The 18,343-nt window shown below is 43.7% G+C and overlaps 1 protein-coding gene across 1 annotated transcript in view; it reads right to left on the reverse strand.

The window, feature by feature from the left end:
• PASD1 (PAS domain containing repressor 1) overlaps positions 1 to 5,440 on the reverse strand; it is a 102,090-nt gene extending 96,650 nt beyond the window's left edge. The window contains exon 1 of the mRNA XM_064426892.1: positions 5,302 to 5,440. The gene's annotated coding sequence lies outside the window, so the exon portion shown is untranslated. The remainder of the gene's footprint in view (positions 1 to 5,301) is intronic.
• Positions 5,441 to 18,343: the final 12,903 nt, after the last annotated feature.

Here is an 18,343-nt window from a genome sequence, read left to right on the forward strand (position 1 = left end):
ATCTCCTGAAGCTCACTGCAAGCATATTTTGTACAGCCTCATCATTGCAAAACACATATTGTAATTGACAGCCTTCCAAACCTATGCATGATCTACCATCCCATTTTAATACAGTATTCCAATCTCATATGGATCTTCTCATGCAACCACAGGAAAGACAATAATACCAGCAAACACCTTCTTCCAATGGAGCACTGCACAGGTGACAGGAGAATTTTAGGGGAACAAAGATATTCTTAAGAACTACTAAATGCCATGGAGGAACAGTTGTTAAAAGAGGATATAAAGGCCTGTGAAGAGGAAACAATTCCCAATGTTTAGCATTGAGCTTTATTGCCCCATAAAATTCAGCCCTGTGCCCCATATGCTGCAGTGTTATCTGAAGAAACTGCATCTACAATTTAATGTTTACACGCATAAATACTTTTGTAGCACAAAGGTTGCCAAGGATCAAGGACCTGATTCAGCAACAGACTTAGTTTAATATTAAGCAGCACCTCCATCAACATGATTATTTATCTACTCAAATTCAAGGAACTGCTACGCACTTTGGCCAAATGAGGCCAAAATGGGGGATTGTTTCTGAAAAACATGTTGTGCACAGGTGAAGTCTCCCTTGTAAAAAGAGAGGGAAACCTAGGAGAAATACACTGCTTTCCTACACAGAGGCATGAGGAGACAGTCATGTGTAATGCAGCACCAGGGAAGAACAACCTGGGGCTGAACAGCAGCAGGAGGTGGTGCAGGAAGGTGTTAGCAGGGGTGGGTGCCTGCACCTCCTTGCTGCCTCTCCAAACCCACACAGAGCCATCACAGAGCCCATGGACTGCGCTCACACTGTGCAGATGAGGGCCCACTGGGGCCTCTAGGGTAGGAATTGGCATCTGGCTGCACCGGAAACACAAAGAGATAACCCAGGGCCTCCTTGTGTGCCACTTCCACAGCTCCCACCCATGAAAGCTTTGCTGAGTCCAGTACTGTTGACCAAGTCTCATTCCCCTTTTCTATATAAGAAAATCCTCACATTTGCTTCCAAATCTGTGCTGTATTTTTAAACAATATGCAAGGACACTTTTTCTGACAAAATCTATGCCACTTCTGTTCCTTAAAAGTCCTATTTTATCATTGCTCAGGAATGAGAGTCTAGTAAGGCCTGGAGCAAACACACAGATGGAGTTTATTCAGCTAAACTGATGTCTGTTTAGGTGTTTAGCTTTCTCAGTGCTTCTGAGACAACAGTTTCCAAGGGATAACTGTGTTCTTGAGCAAAGCAGACTCCAAATTTCACTTTGGGTAGAGCCCTAAGGTGGATTAGTCTGTCTTTCTGCCCACCTTCACTGCATGCTGTAAGCAGATTACTCACAATATGACAGATTTAGCAAAAGTGACAGTTGCTTGCTGTCCAGTATCATTAGCCTGCCTGCCACAAGAGCTCAGACATGGTGCTCCATTCTCTAGCAAAATCAGCTTATTAATAACCATACAGCTAGGCACAGTATTTGCCATACAGCTGAAGGAGGGCTTTGAGCAGGGGAGTTCCCAATTCACAACCTACGGAGATGCAAAATTGAATTTTACTGAAGATGAGGTCCAAACAGCAAACAGGATCAATGGGCTGGCATGTCAGAGAGGCTAGGATAGATAAGCATCTGTGCTTGCCTTTATTACTCATCCTTCATTACCTTTATTACTCTGGTCCCTGAGTCTGTGAAGGGAATGGTAATCTAATAAAAGGTTACCTGAGTCAATGAAAACAATGCAATTCATTGGTGTGCCTTGAGCTCAGCCCCCCAAGGAATCAGCATCTCCTTTTCCCTGACAGGGCTCAGCACCTTTCCCAAGGTGCTCTGTGGCAGCAGGTAAGGACCACACTGCTCTTCCAGGATGCAAAGGAAGAGGAAAACTTCTGCTTCCTATGTACAGGTGTTTGTGTTACAATGTTAAAACAAGTTTGGAAGTAATTCTCTGTTGATTCCTGCAATAAAATACTTCAGCTAGAAAAAAAACCTGGCATAGTCCATGAGGTTGTTGCAAACCTGGCATAGTCCATGAGGTTGTTGCAAAATACTACTATTTGTAGTAAGACCTCCTTTTTTATGCTAAAAAAGTTAAAGAACAGAACCAATTTCAGTGCTGAAAAAGAACCCCTACAATTTTCCATTTAAAGCCAGGCAGGCAAGGTCATGTTCTGAACCTCTGCCTCCCCTGCTACACAAACCATGAACCTGCACAATGGCAGCACCTCCCTCATAACACAGCCCAGGTGAATGATTTCCAAAAGCTCCTCACAGTAATCCCAAGACCAGGTAATTCTGTAATAATTCCAAGTGAAATGTTTTTGGTTTAACGTACACCTGTGGGAAAAGAACATCCCACTATTTTACAATGAGCTCTTTAAAGACATCCTGGGAAATTTTCCAAGAGCTACACCAAAATGGAAGAACATTTAGATATTTACTTTGGGGGTTTATTATAATGTTTGAAATAATTCTTGTCCTCTCCTCCCCACAGAATAAAAGCTTTTATTTTCATTGTCAGTTTGAGAAATGTGGCTCTGATCCTGCTGCTGAGGTTTGCAGTTTGGACACTGTCACTGGCTGCAGCTTGGAGCTGAACTCTCAGGGCTCAGCCTGCACCAAAGGCAGCAGGGACCAGGACTGGGAGAGGGCAGGGATCCATCACCCCATCCCAAGGAACTAACACTGCAAGCAGTGACTGAGTTGCCAGTCAAGCCCAGCTCTGGGCCAGCTCAAAGCTAAAGCAAGAAACACAACAGTGTTTAAGACTATTTTAATACCCTGAAAGGTTTATAAACACCAGAGAGTCATTTTACTGCAAAGTGCATTGAAAGGCTTTGTAAGGTGGGATCAGCACCACCGTCAGAACAGGTACCAGCATCAGGGATCAGTGCAGCCCTAATGGCCCTTGTCTATATCAAAATGACTCTCCTTCAAGAGGGAAGTTACTCCTTGGGCAAAGCATGCCTAGCACTGCTCCTGCTGAGCCATCTGGCTGCTAGGAGTTCTAGCCAGGCAGAATTTCCACCACAGGAAAGACTTAGGAGAGGTGCTGACACATATCCTGGCAAGTCAATGACAAACACGACGAGCCACATCAGCCAGCTTAGAGAGCAGCTCCAGCTCACAGAGGGCAACAACTGTCCAGTGGTAGAGTTCAGACAAACTTGGAGCAGCTTTGCCAGCAGGAGGCTTGCAGTTAGACTGCAAATCCCAACCCCATTCCATGTTGTAATGACATTTTAGATTTTTTATTACCATTTTATAGTGGTAATTAAACGCAGGCGTGTGCACAGAGAATTCTGCTTGATATGTAGGGCAAGGCTTACCATCTGCAGGCAGCAACTGGGACCCTGCAGGCTCAGCTATGGGGCTGCAAAACCTACAAAGCCACCAGCAAAAAGCAAAGCCACCTCAGTGATCATGTAAGAAAAATTATGCAGCTATGTGATATAGCACCTGTGGTATTTATGGCAATCTGCCTGTCTTCACTGATGCACATAATCCTTGGGAGCTCACAGCACTGGGTGTCCCAACCCCACTGCTGTCTTTGCCATGCTGCGGGAGCCACTGATCTTCCACTGACAGGGTGTTTCTGCAGCACAGAGAAGCCACCTCCCCTGGTGCAAAGATGGTTATATGCCACACCTGCCACCAAGATGAGATTTCATCAGCTCATTTCCCCTCCTGGGGTCTGAGTCCTGGACTGTGGCTGGCAGCCCCGGCTGCCCGCCTCCCAGGTGCCTGGGTGGGGGTACAAAACATCAGGGAGCTGCTCCCTGCAAAGCTTTAGCAACACACCAAAAGCTGTAGAAATGGGGAGATGCAAGAGAAGTGGCCACCACACATCTGATTATGCATGACCCCAGAGGTTCAGCGTGGCAACCAGTCCTTGATTCTGGAGTGAGAGACTGCCCTCAGGTTAAGCCCCTGTGTTTACACTCATCTCCTCACACAAAGGCCACACAAGCAGTCAGGGACCAGACAGATCTGTGGGACCACTGCACTCAACACAGCAAGAGAAAGAGAACAAAGATGAAGTAGGATATAGGATGTGGGCCCTGGCAGGCTGCTATTCCAGCTGAATATCACAAGGAACAAATGCAAAAGCCAAACTGACAGGAATTGTGACATCAAGTACCTTTTAGACAGTAACAAAAAGAGTCTAAAAATTGAATACAAGAGAGTCTCAGTCCCAGGGGAATACGAGCCTGTATCTCATACCAACCGATTCTTCTGTTGCACAGTTCATTTTAGGACAACGCTCACCCTCACAATGCCAGTCCCATGGCCTGAGGCTGCTCTGGATTCAGACACCTGACTGTTCAGGAACAAGCCTTTCTGTTTGTGAATAATTCAGATCCCTTGCTTATTTAGGTTCATTTGGGCTCCGTTTCTCGCGGTTGGAATCTTTTGAGCTCACAGCTGCCTGTGCTGTGGAAGCACAGCCCCTCCTCACAGCCCTTCTGTCTGTAAGGGAACCAGTCCCCCAGTAGCTCTCAGGTACTTGAAGCACATACAGTACTTACAGTGCAAACACAGCTTCCACAATATAACCCTGAAAAGCTCAGGCACTCCTTTTGTTCATCTTGCTGCAAACCAAGACTGTTTTCTGCTCTGAGACGCACATTTGACAGTAGCTCCACGAGAGTACTACACTTATGAGTAACTCTTCCATGACAGTGGCAGGCACATCCAGACCTACAGCTCCAGTCTTAAAACAGACACGGACATCCAGCAGTCAGGGACACAATTATCCAGCATGCACTCACCAGTTAACATGAACATTTGCACTCCATCAAGCAAACACAGCAACTGCGCTGCAAACAGGTACAAGTCTGCAAGTGTAAGAAACAATAGCAAGTGCAAAGAACAACAGCAAAGCCCCAGCAAGTTACATTCTGAACAGTAACAGCAGCCTGGATCATTTGATATAAAGCATTTCATTGCCTGAGCACAGCCTTCTCTCACAAAATATTATTACCACTATTAAAGGAAAGCCATTGTGGCTTTAGCGCAGCTTATTTTTAATTGTGTTTGAGACATGTTAGACAAAAACAGACAAACAGCACAGACAAATTACAGAGCTGTTTCACAAAGTAGCAATACACTAAAATGATCTGTTTCAGGTGAGGTGCTGAGTGGCTGTGTTTGCTCGAGGTACCATTGCCTGCACCGACACCTCGGTCACTAAAGCTGCAGCCCCTGTCCAGCTCTGCACACACCGACCCCTGCGTGTGCCCCCCAGCACACAGCCCCCCTGAGGAACACGTCCCTGACTTACCCTCGAGCCAGCCAGCAGCCCCAAACCCTCTGCAAGCTCCTGCAGAAGAGTTGACAGAGTTTCACCTCGTTACCCAGGGCGTTACATAACCAGCCCCATTTCTGCAGGCAGCGAGGATGCACCCCGCGCACATCCCTGTCCTTCCCATCCCACCCGGACACCGCTCCTGACAACAGCTGGGCCCCCGACAGCACCGGGGCAAGGTGGGCTACGGGCTACTCGTGGAAAGCAAAACTAACGGTTTCAAAGAAAGTTCAAAAGGTGCCTGGTGTTTGTTAAGACTATGAAAGGAAGCGGTGCAGTGGTATAATGTTCCTTAGCCCACTGAAAGCAGCTTGGCCTAGATTTTCCTGTACTGTTTGATGTGACCATTCATGCAAACAGGAGTAAAACTTTCTCTTTGCTTTTAATTAAGCAACAACATCACAACAACAAAAAAAGAACGAAATAGTGGCATATACAGAGCACCTTTTTTTGCTGTCATCTGGGTCTTCTGGGCTACTGTCAGACAGAGAATATGCAGGAATCAGCCCCATTGATTAAACTATTATTAGCAGCAAACAAACAGATGTGTTCAGCCAAAGACAGGACAAACCCCGTGCCCTGTACTTCAGGACTACAAACAGAAAAACCCCATTATTTTACCAAAGGCTTATTTGTTTTTTAAAGCAAAGAATTCTCCAGCACAATGTGCACAAGCAAAGTATACAGCATTTTAACATGCAAGAATGAATATAAAGAAATACAACATTATTGCCTCTGCTTGCTTCCCACAGATTAAACCTCATCAGCTTTCATAAGACTGGGGCCAGGTCCTGTATCTGTAATAATCCTAAACAAAATGTGGCTTGTTGTCATTCAGGACATTCTGGTGTCTATGAATCACTGGCAGACACAGTGGACAAATGCATAGGGGCTGTAGCTTTAGGACAGACATAAAACTCTTATGTAAGCCATAATCCTCTCACAGACTCCTTATTCAGTGATTTTAAGAACGGCGCCGTAGAAGCCTGCTGGCATTCCAGTGGCTTTTAAGCAATTTGGAAATGGGGAGACTCCTGTCCCACCCCCTCCCTGGCACCGGTGCTGCTGTTGGTACCCAGACCTACCTTGCAGGGTTTGGGGGCACAGAGCATTGCTGTTCTCCAATATTTTGGTCCTCCGCAGAGCTGCTGCTGTTGCTCTCTCTGCTGAGTGAATCACAGGGATTAATCTCCTGCAGAGTTCACTGAGGCTAATGATAATCAAGTTAAATTTACACTATATGATCAGAGTTTAATTAGGTACTGTTATACAAGTCCTATTAATTACAGCGGTAATACCCTTACGAAATGCAGATGAGAGGGTGGGGCTGTGGTCAGAGGGGGCTTGGCTTCAGATGAATTCAGGAAAAAGCCCCATTAAAATGCTCTGTGTGTCCCTTCAGTTACCTGCTTGCCTCTGTCAGTGCTCAAGATGAAACAAAAAGCTTTAAAAAATTATAATTCCACAAAATGTAATAAATCTCGAAGACTAAAGACCTCCTACATGCTACACTATCGCTTCCTATTTACACCGAGAAGCAAAAATTCCATTTTAAACCCCAACGAGGCTCAGTCATTATTAGCTTGCTCTGCTCAAAATCCTACACAGAGAAGTTCCAGGTGATAGAAATCATCTATTTTGCATGGAGATAAAGATAGGCAGGTCTTCCTAATATTAAAAAAGTAAGTTTCTCTTTTCCTTCCCTCATTTCCTCCTCTACATGACCTGTTGAGTCAGAGCAGATGCCAGCTTGTGCTTGGCATTTGCTTTGTACAATCACAGCCTCCCCTGGAGGGACACAGACCTGTATGCCCAGGTGCCTCCTCTCCGTGCCCCTGCAGCCCTTGGTGTGGGGAGAGGCAGCTGATCCGAACCTCTCTGTGAGCTCCATCACCTGGAAACTAGGATGCCTGTGCCAAGGTGCAGCCAGGGAATCTCTGGATCTTAACTGCAGGACCAGACTCCAGGTTTCAGCAGGCAGCAGTAGGTCCGTTAGTTGCCATTGCACAGTGTGACATTCCAAGCCGCAGGACAGGTCTTTGCTTCTGCTAAATCTTCTCGGAGGTATTCCACAGAAAGAGCAAAGCTTGTGCCACGTGGCTTCCATTAGCATTTGCTGCATATGCTGTTGGATGGCTTTAGTGAAACCTGCCAGAGACTGTGTGCTGTTACTGCTCCTCATGTGGAAACACCAAATCCTGGCACCCACCTGGTCACAGACACAGGTGAAGATCTTTTCTTCGTTAAGAAAATCAGCCACACAGAGTGAGGCTTGTTAGCCAGAACAGATGCTGTTCTTGAACACAGACACCTGTGTGAGCCTCCTGTGCCCAGGTTCCCTCTGTGCAAAGTGCTTGCTCAGTCACAGGAGAAGCCCTGGCACCTTGCCATTTCTGCCACTCAGTTAATTTAATTAAAAACCCAAAAGATGGGAGGCACATTTCCTTCTTCCTGTAGGATTTGTCACCTCTCCCCGTCAGACAGCAGCAAATGAGCACGCCTCAGCATTCCCACTTTGCACAAAACACGTTACAGTAGGTTGTACTAGACATTAATTACCAAGCCCTGCCAGCTATAATTATCTGTTGAGTTTTGGCTATAGACTCTATATTGGCCCTTTACAAAAAAGCCTGGAGGATACAGCCACATGGGATCCAGGAGGAGAGTCCTACTCTGGAGTGTACTCTGGGTCCCACCCCACTGCTGCAGACAGCCAAACTGTACATGGAGTTATTGTGACAAATTGCAATTTCAAAGCAGCCTGCGTGGTCTTGTGTGCATATTCAATTCTCCCTCTCTGTCCCTTGATGGACAGCTCTTCTGAGGATACACAGGAACAGAGGAAGAAGAGGGAGATGATGGTTTCTTGACAGTTCCTTGCTCTGAAGGCAGACTGAGGTAGGCTTCTGGCCCATATGTTGCCCTCACAGTCCAGATGTGTATCCTCTAGAAAACCCTCAGTCTCTCCCACAGCTGAGAGTTTGGCCAAGACTATGAAAGGACCTCTGGAAGGACAGGGCTGGCTGAACAGCTCAGATCCCTTGCTGGGATTTTTGCTTGATTTAAGCACAAAGGACTTGCTACTCCCCCTCATTCCTTGTGCATCCCTGGCTATGAAATACAGCTGGGACCAGGACATCCCCCAAAAGCCATACCTTGAGGACCTCCACACCCTCATTTCAGCATAGCAGCACTCTGAGGAGATAGGCACCAGGCTTTGGCCAAAGCCTTCAGCCTGTTTTCTGCAGCTGAGACGCTTTTTGGTCCCTCTGCTGAGAACGGCATTTGTGACACTCTAATGGGAGCACAGCAGTGCTCCTGCAGCAAGGCTTTGATTTAGGAAGCAGAGCTGCTCAGCCCACTCTGCACTTGCTGATGTAGTGACCTGGTTTTGTCAAGACTGTTTTCCTCCTTTTGTCTTTGATGTCATTTTGGAAGGCAAGTCATGAGAATTTCATGGAAGCATTGACTCAAAAGTTGGACTAAAACAAAGCCAATCACAATGCCATTATAAATGAATGAGGTGCAATTTCCCCTTAGAGGATTATTATACTATTTAGGGTTCTAACACATTTATTTCCACAGTTTAGTAATCACTTTCATGCTTCTCATCAAAATATAATCCATTTATATTTTAATGTAACAAGTTACAAGGATTATCAGCTCATAATAAATATACTCATCCCTAAAGCATTTAAACAGCCCATACACTTTCTGAAGAAGGTCTTACTTAATGAGCAGACACCTACAAATGAACAAGGAAACTAATACTGTGTTGTATGGAAACCATCAAACTGCAAAATACATGCTGCTTAAATTACTTTTCTGTGAAATTAAATATTTTTCAGCACATAGATTTTTACTTTGAAATTACTTTCATCATGAGAAGGCTTTGGAAGTCTTTGAGACTGCCTTTTGCATTGGGAATTTGTTTACCTTGCAGTCTTAAATTTGGAATATTACATTCAGCTCATGCATAGGACTATGTCAAATCAACACATCACTCATGAAAATCAAATTAAGGAAAGCTGTCAATAACAGCCAAGAGAAATCCACTCAAAAGAAAACCCTGCCTGACTTGAACTTAGGTCAGTCCTAGTGCTGAAGTGCCCATGAAACCATGTCCATCAAAGCCAACCAAAATCCACTCTGTCAGGGAAATGTAAAAATCTCTCTTGGCCTACTGGCCTGCAGTGAGTCACAGGATTTTCCTCTTGCAGTTGTCTGGAGATGGGATGGGAGAAAGTAAATATTACCTGTCAAACTAAAGACATTCCTTTTCTATTCACAGAGCTGCCCAACATATTTCTGGCAGAATTCTCATGTAAGCTTCAGGTGCTCACTGCACTTGCAACCATGATTCTGACTGAGTTGTAAGGCAGGAGTGTGAATTACTCTCTGGAGCCTTCAATCTCTGAGCTTCAACATATAGTTCAACTTCCCAGTTCTGCCAGTGGTGGTGTTTTCTTTCTTTCTTCCACATGCTCTATCTGCTGAAAGTGTTTTTCTTCATAAGAAAATATGAAATTAATGGCCTAGGTTGCTTTCTTCTTTCAGTTTTGCAGATGTTTTCTTAACCCTTTGCTGTACAGATTAGAGTCACTTGCACTTGTGCAGGTTCACCTATCAAGAACTCCACTCACAGAAGCACACTTGCTTTGGAGAGTTCCAGGAAAACAGAAGTGCTGCAAAATCTCAAAACCCTTTTAACAGGAATCCATAGATAGCCTGACCTTAGGGTTATACAGAAAGAGGCTTTTAGCTCTGGCTGGCAAGGAGAATAGACATGTCTGTTGTACAGCCTCTGCAAATACAGGCCATCCCTAGGGAAAGGAGAAGGGAGGAGATAATTATGTGTGAAGTTTTTATTGTTCCTAGAAAACCAATCTCATGAGTCTTTTCTTAGTTAAGTACCAGCTATCCCAATATCTGCAAGGCAGTGTTTTGTGGGCAGTGTCCAAACAGGAACAAGTTGATGTACAGGATATAAATTTCCTTTTGGAAAGCTTCTTTTGCATTCCTCTCCAGATTTCACCAAATAGAAGTACTTGGATGTCCAGAAGACTTTGCTCAGTTAAAAATGCCCAATGCAAAATCCACAGCTTTGCAGAGAAATTCACTATTTTTCATGCAGTGAACTGTACTGATCAGGGTCTATTTCCTCCCAGCTAGACTCCTGTGGTCCATCCACACCATGGAGCTGCAAGCCCATACCTCATTCCAGCTTTAAAAAGCTTCTCTGCATTAATGTGGAGTCAGCTCCAGCTAAGGGTGTCTCCTCACCACACGGGGCTTCAGCAGGTACACGGACTGCAAACACCTGCACCCAGCCTTCACACTCCTTCCTCATTTAGACCAGCACAACCATTTGCAGGACTGTTTCAGAATGAAAATAGAGGGTGTTTTTATCCTCGGTCAGTGTAGAATCTTATACATCCTGCTGCTCTCCATCTGCAGGACTAACAGGCCCAAAGACAAAGCATTACAGGTTTCTGCCTTCTGTAGTCTCTTCTTTTATCAGAAACACAAAGCTTCTGGCATCCTGGTGAAGTGCACTCCAGACTAGGATCATTGTGAGTGTGAGCAATGAATTAAATCTAATGCTGTTTCTTCACTTAAGGAGCAAATTTACAAAGCTCCTTAATGCCCAATGAAGCAGTTTTACTGTGGCAAGGAATTTTTCTCTTGTGAACTCCATGTTCAAACAAGCTCCCTGGTGAGGTATGCACAGGCTGTCTTTTAATACAAACACAAAACTCACATTTAACTTATTAGCTGGGGGAGGAATACAGATGAGGGTTGGATGAATCTCATGAGTCATTGTTTCTGTAGGATAAAAAGCAAGCTTGTCTCAAACAAAATAAATTCGTTTCTATTGTGTATTGCAGATAGGAGGGTTTAAATAATAGAAAGATTAATAGAAACACTTCAACCAATTGTTCTAGAAAAATGAAAAATAGCTTTTGCATTATGAAAGAATATTCTTTAAATATGGAGAAATAAAACATTTCAAATGAAACAATGTTTTGGGAGAGGGAGACAAATGCAGATTAGTCAAGCTTGAATGTACTTTCCCAAACAATGCACTGCTTAGAGCTAAGACTAAGACATACCCCAAGGCATACATGATAAAATAGGGAATGTATATTAGTTTAATTCCTTTATCATTTGCTCACTGCTGCATTTTCCTCGCTCATGCTAAGCCTCACCCTGGATAGCACCCTATGCATATTCTGCATCCTGACCACTGAACTCATTCCCAGCTGCACCTTGTGGCTAAATGAAGGGATGTGCTCTTGGAGTGTGAAGCAGGGCAAAAGCCTAGCACTAACACCATTGAAAAGATAATGGAATGGCACCATTCAAGTGCAGCACCATCCTCCAGCGGTGTGCAAATTTCAATGACCCTTTTTTATTACTTTAAGTTTTAGATATGGAAGGAAATGATGAGACAGGGAAAAGGTATACCTGAAGGAAACCCAGAAAAGTCTAAAGCCAGCTGAACAAAGGCAAAAAAGTATTGAAACAGGAATTTAATGGAATATTCAGAAGAACTGACAAGAAAGGAAAGCATGGGCTACAATGTCTGCAGACCTTGAAGACAGTGCCAAGCTGTGCAAAATTAGGTAAAATAGTCCAGGTATCCACTAATTCAAGTTCTCACCAGAAAAAAAAATCCCTAGAAAATCCCTGTGGATGGGTGGTAGCAGATAGCAGATATTGCTGACAGTGGGTAAAAAATTCAAGTTCCAGTCCCTTCCCCTACCTGCCCTCCAGTTCTGACCCTGTGATCTGCCACAGACAGCAAAGTGAATCTCTTTACCTCTCTGAGGGCAGATGTGCCATAGCTCCAAGGCCAGGTCCAACAGCTCCAGGAGCTATCCTGTGCCAAATGCACTGAACACTTCCACCTAGACACGTGTGCTGTGCTGGCAATCCCTTTACACAGACTGATCTTGCTGTTTGGTGACTTCTTCAGGACAGAGAGCAGCTGTCCCTGTGCACTCATACAGATGGAGTGCAGCTGGATCCTCCCCTGTTCTTTGGAAAGAGCTGCAAGAAGAGCAGGCAGCACAGGCAAGGCAAGTGGATATGGATACTGTACAGTGTGCCATATACAGAATTCTGTGATATTCACCTTTGTTTTTAGCACAAAAGGAATATGCAGTGAATTCTGGAGAGGAAAATCTGTCAACAACAACACCAGTTTTATCCAAAAGTCTTTTTTTTTTTTTTTTTTTTTTGCTAAAGCAGCTTAAATTTGTACCAAGTCTCAAAAGCCTAGTTTAAAGCAGAATTTTTTCCTGAGGAAATATTACAGACAGATTGTGTTTTTCAAAGACTGTTAAGAGTAAATGATGGCTTTATACTGATTTCCCAGTGCTAGGAATGCAAATGAGGAAAAGAAGAGTCAGTTGACATTCTGTTACTGATGGATAAGTCTTCTTACCCACCCAAACCACAGCACTCCTGGCACAGTTACCTTCAATATCTCATTTTCTGCATCTCAGTTATCATCTGATTCAGGACCAGTCCTTGTTAATTCTCCAAAAGCCAGGACTGCAGGCAAGGGGACTTCCCTTATGATGTAAAGCCTCACCTGCTTTTCAGAGGAATCTGGAGCACACTGGCTTCTACAAACACACCAATTCTTCTTACTGGTCAATCCATCTGTATGTGAATCTCTGAGATGAGCAAACTGCTGAGCTTGAACTGAAGGAAAACTGTCTTGTCACAAATCAAGGAGAACACAAAATAAACTACTCTTGTCTGCTTTACTGGTCAATCAGTTAATCTATTATATCCACACACAGATATGATCAACTGAGCTCATGCTTATGTAATCAGACACATTACTCCATTGCTTCATCTGTAACTGAACAGAACTGCAGCAAATTAGTTCTGGTGCTCTGCAGAATTACCTGCTGAGATTAATTACCTGTTCACTTTTTTGAACAAAGTCCATAAAAAGTACACAAAAATCATTTATCCCATCAAATAGCAATTTGGACCTTGCAGTTAGAGCACAGCTGACCTGAGGTAGAAAGTTCACAAGCCACTCTGCTCTCCTTCCAAATGAATCCCTTGCACAAGCTTGATATAGAGCAAATGCAGCATTTTGGCAAGGGCAGGCATCTTGAAGAGCTGCATCCACCACATATTCCTGAGGGGGTCTCCAAGATTTCCTTATCAAAAGGCTCAGTGTATTTTCTTTTAGGGCTGGAGAAGTGAAAGCAGCCTGGATCCCACTGCCAATGCTACTCAGTGTATTTACATGTTTTTGAATCCTGTAATATGCAAAAGTAAAACTACATTTGATCACAGAGTTCAAACAACTGTTTGACCACTGTTCTGAACCTAGTGAGTATCTGACAACATAGAAACATGCTGCTATTTTGGTGTTGTTAATTAGTCCTCCCAAAGGCCCATGAAACTAGATAAGTGATACATGAATTGTCTATAAAACTGGAAATTTTTTCCTCTGAAATCACTGTTTTCATGCCTTAAGTATCAGAGCTGACAGAACAAACAAGTCTGAAAATACACAGGTAGGAAAGCAGAATACCTACCAAGTGTTATGAAAGCTTCATCTTGCCCTACAAAGTTCAACCTTATCTTAACTAGGGATCACAAGAGATATCTCACTACAGGCAATATTTGCTTCTGTGGAAAGCACTTACTAAGGAAAGATGAAGGGGGAGAAGCACTGAAAGGAGTGAGTGACTTGCTGCTGTTTGCAGAACTGTAACAGGTTAAAAATAAATGCTAGATAGGAATAAAGGAACTGGCTTAATGATCAGTCAGTCATTACCATATAGAAAGAGGGCATTATATAATTTAAATATAAAACCAAGGCCCAGTTTTCACTAAGTAAAACTGACAGCTGGGTTGAAGCCCCTAAGCATTAAGGCCAGCAGAGGAATCTCTATTAAACACAGGATTTGGTGTCTACCCAAGTCTCAGGGATACTGGGCAAAACCTGCAGATGATGAGCTACAGCCACTCCCCATTTGAACAAGTAGCTGCACCTAACACAAACAGCCATCAAAATAGTTCCAACAACCAGATCATCAAAATACCCTGTGGTTTCAATTTTTTGGTGAGGGCATACTTGACTCTGAAGAATAAAGCATTACATTGCAGATAGAACACAAGTTTGTAAAGGAAACTCATATTCTATCATAATGCTTCACGTTAAGAATCACCCAAAACTTGCTAATTCTGTAGGAATTATTCTAGGAATGGGCTCAAAGTGTGACATGGTTTGAGAGCAAAGTGGGTTCTTCTGTCTTCTCAGTCAGACACAAAACCACCTACACATCAAAGACACATTCCCCAAAATGAGCAGCATTCCAGCTGTGAAGCCAAACTTCCACTGATCTCTAACTAACAGAGCCACATTAATGACTTAAGCACAGTAAGAAAAACTGCATCTTGAGGATGAAGAACTGCAAAGGTATTAAACATCTCCTCCATGGTGCCTGCAGCATGGGCCCACACCCACAGAAGTGTTTGTTCTTAATCTCTGACTGCTATTACTCTCACTCATAAATCCTTCTTCAATTACATACAGTTTTAATTAATAACATACCCCCTGGGCCATTTCCACTTAAACTATTAAAGCAGTGTCTCATGTGGCAACTAAAAGCAGCAACAGCTTTTTTGCAGGCCTGTGAGCAGTTTGTAGTGTGTTAAGAGCACAGCTGCAGGTAAGCACCTGATCACCCCTCCAAATAGTGGGCTGACAGGGGAATCATCTCAGCAAGAACCATCCAAAGCTGGTAGGACAAAAGGGTGGTGAAGCATGACAGCAAACCTGCACTAAAAAACATCTCCATCCCAGGCATTCAGCCAGCCAGTCACCAAATTAACTACTCAACTTTCCTATCTCTTCACTCTGGGCATCCTTCCCCACAAAACTTCCCTGCCTTTTGAAGTAGGACCTCAATTGGCTCTGTCTCATTGTTTCAGAACTGGGAGACCAGCACCTAAAGAAGCTGCTTTCTACAGGAATCCACATGCATTTTCTCCATCCCTTTTCTTACTGCCTTAGGTTCAAACAGAGCTCAAGTCCCAAGAGCTTACCTCCATTTCCTTTTTTACAACTACAGCTGGGCATTGTTACACAACACTGTTTCTCCTAACAAAGAGAATCAAGCTCTATGCCAACAGCTCAGAAATTCAGACAGTGGTGTATCTTCAGATAAGAGAATGACTGTGGGGGCCCTGAATCACACAGCAATTTCTTCTTGCAAGACCCATTCAAGCACCTGAGGCCTCCTCTTACAGGGACACAACAAGCTCTGCTTTCTGTCACCTTCAAACAAGCAGCTTCTGTATTACTCTTAAACTGACAGTTGATTGGAGCTAATGACACATTAGAGTGGCAGTTGCTCTTTGGTATTTTTAAAGAAATATTTACACTCCAAGGGCTTGACCATGCCCTATGAGATGACTCAGAGCCAGTAACAATGCTGGTTTGTACAAGACAAAGTAAATAAATACATCCCAGATCTCACACAGCAAAGCTGTCAATGTATGAACAACTTTAGTTGGAAGTTTAAAATGCAATTAGCTTAACATTTTGTATTATTTACATTCAATCTTTCAGACCAATGGTTCTGCATAATCCCTTGAAGAACAGTGGAATAAACACTTCCAAACAAAACATATGGTGCCTCTGCCATCATATAACAAGCCTTGGTAGGACATTCCAGCCCTCACTCCATCTTCCCAAGTCACTATTTGCTTCACAGGACCCTTCCTCTCTTGCCCCATGGGCTGCACCCGACCTCCATCCGTCATACCCAAAATATGGTATTTTGGAATACCACAATGTATGGCTCAGTTGGTTATTTAAGGGCCCTTTGCTTTCTCATCTCTTACTCACCTCAACTAGGACACCCACACCCCTGCCTGATGCTCTCAGTACAACCTGTCCAGCTGCAAGGGCTGCCAGAAGCCTAAGCACGTTTTGTTGAACTGCAGTAGTCACAGCAGGCTAAAACCCACCAAACATGCAGTAACATCAAACATTTTATTGTTCACCAAGGCACTAGGTGAGAACATAACTTCTCAGTGAGCACCACGCCTTCCCCTGGCCCATCAGTGATCAGGTAGCACAGCCTGCCCTCTGCCTGAGGGTGACAATAGCACAGGAGCTTGGGCCTTCTGGAGGGTAGGGTTGTTTTTGTGTTTGGCTGTTTTCTTGGGGTTTTGTCTTGTTTTTAATGTTGAGTATTATTACTAGGACCTTTCTTACAATGCAAGTGTTTTATTTTGTTTCAAATATACTGTAAAGACTATTTCAAGTTCATACACCTTAATCGGTGATAATCCCTGTTAGCAGCATGATCACCACCATCACCATTTGCTCTGGACACTTACTCAGTGCTGGCAGTTAATAATGAGTTTAGTCAGGCATCCCTAAGAGCAAACCAAAGCTGCTCACTCACCTGCAGTCACAGGCTGGGTGCCTACCACCACAGTGTCCTGCAGGTATTTGAAAAAACAGAGATATTAAGTACAGAAGACAAAAACTAAGGAAAAGTAACTAATTTCCCACTTCCCAACTCACTATCTATTCACTCTTGGAAAATGTTCTGGAAAATTTCTGCTAAAATCCGTCTCAAGGTATTTTCTCACTGTGAGATACAATTGCTTGTTTTAGCTAAACTAATTGTCAGCCTATGCAAACACATGATAGACCACTAAGTGAGAGGCAACTGTGAAGTACTGAAGGACTTATGCAGACAGTTTTCCCAGTTGTCTTTTTAAGAGTTGTCTCAAATCCGTTCCTAGTAGTAAAATTAACAAGTGTACAGTACCACTTTAGAATACCACACTTTAACAAGTTTACATCACTATTCTATAGAAAATTAAAAAATCAAACCAACAAGAATTCTGATCTCTCCACAACTTTTATCAGTTTAAATGTGGTGGGCTTGACCTTGGCTGGGCACCAAATGCCCATCAAAATCGAGCTAACACTCCCTTTCTAGCTGGATGGGGAAAGAAAATGTAACAAAAGGCTCCTGGGTTGAGAAAAGCACAGTGAAGTCACTAATTACAATCATGGGAAAAACAGACCCAGTTTGAGGAAATTTATTACCCATCAGAGTAGGGTGAAGGGAAATAAAACATTTTATTTCACACCCCAGCACTCTCTTCTTCCCAGGTTCAACTTTAGTCCCAAGTTCTCCATCTCCCCCACAGTGGCACAGGGAATGGGTGTTGTGGTCAGTTCTTCACAGTGTTCCTGCCCTCCTTCCTCCTCAGGAGAGTCCCTCATGAACTGCTCTAGTGGGTTCCTTCCACAGTGCTCCAGGAGCAGACTGCTCCAGTGAGGCTCCCCTCTGCTGGCAAGGAGGGAGGGGAGAGAATTCTCCCCCTGGACCTCCCTGGGCTGCAAGGGGGCAACACCTCACGGGCTGTTTTCATTGCACCCTTTCCCGAGGGACTGTTCCCAGTCAGCAGCACAGAAACATCAAACCAGCACCTGGCTCGGGCTGTGCAGACTCAGGCAGTGCCTCTCTTCTCACCAGGAATGTTGTTATGGATGGATCAAAGCATTACCTTCAAAGATCTTCCAATGGATGGATTAATGCTCAGCTCATTACCCCCAACTGCTGAGACATTATAGTGCCTGCACATACAGCAGAGGCCAAACTTGTCAGCTTTTTTTAACTAAACAGTTATAATAAGGAATTATTTTCTTGTTATCCCCAGGAAATTAACTTTGTGTCTAGGGATTCTGCTACATGAAACATAAAATAAACATAGCACAGGACGTGGCTAATAGAGCATAACAGGTGTGTTCCCCTTGAAGTCAACATCTTAGACTTCTGTAACACTCATTTTTTCTGCCACTGTCTTCCAGTACCAAAAAAAGTCTTTATTTCATAAGTGTAACTCTTCATTTATTCTCCACTGTGAATAAATCTAAAAAAAAAAAGCTAAGCTATTGAGCAGCACTATATATTTGCTTTAAGCTGTACTCTACATGTGGAATATTAAA

This window comes from Passer domesticus, chromosome 7, assembly GCF_036417665.1.
Source record: "Passer domesticus isolate bPasDom1 chromosome 7, bPasDom1.hap1, whole genome shotgun sequence".
Lineage (NCBI taxonomy): Eukaryota > Metazoa > Chordata > Aves > Passeriformes > Passeridae > Passer > Passer domesticus.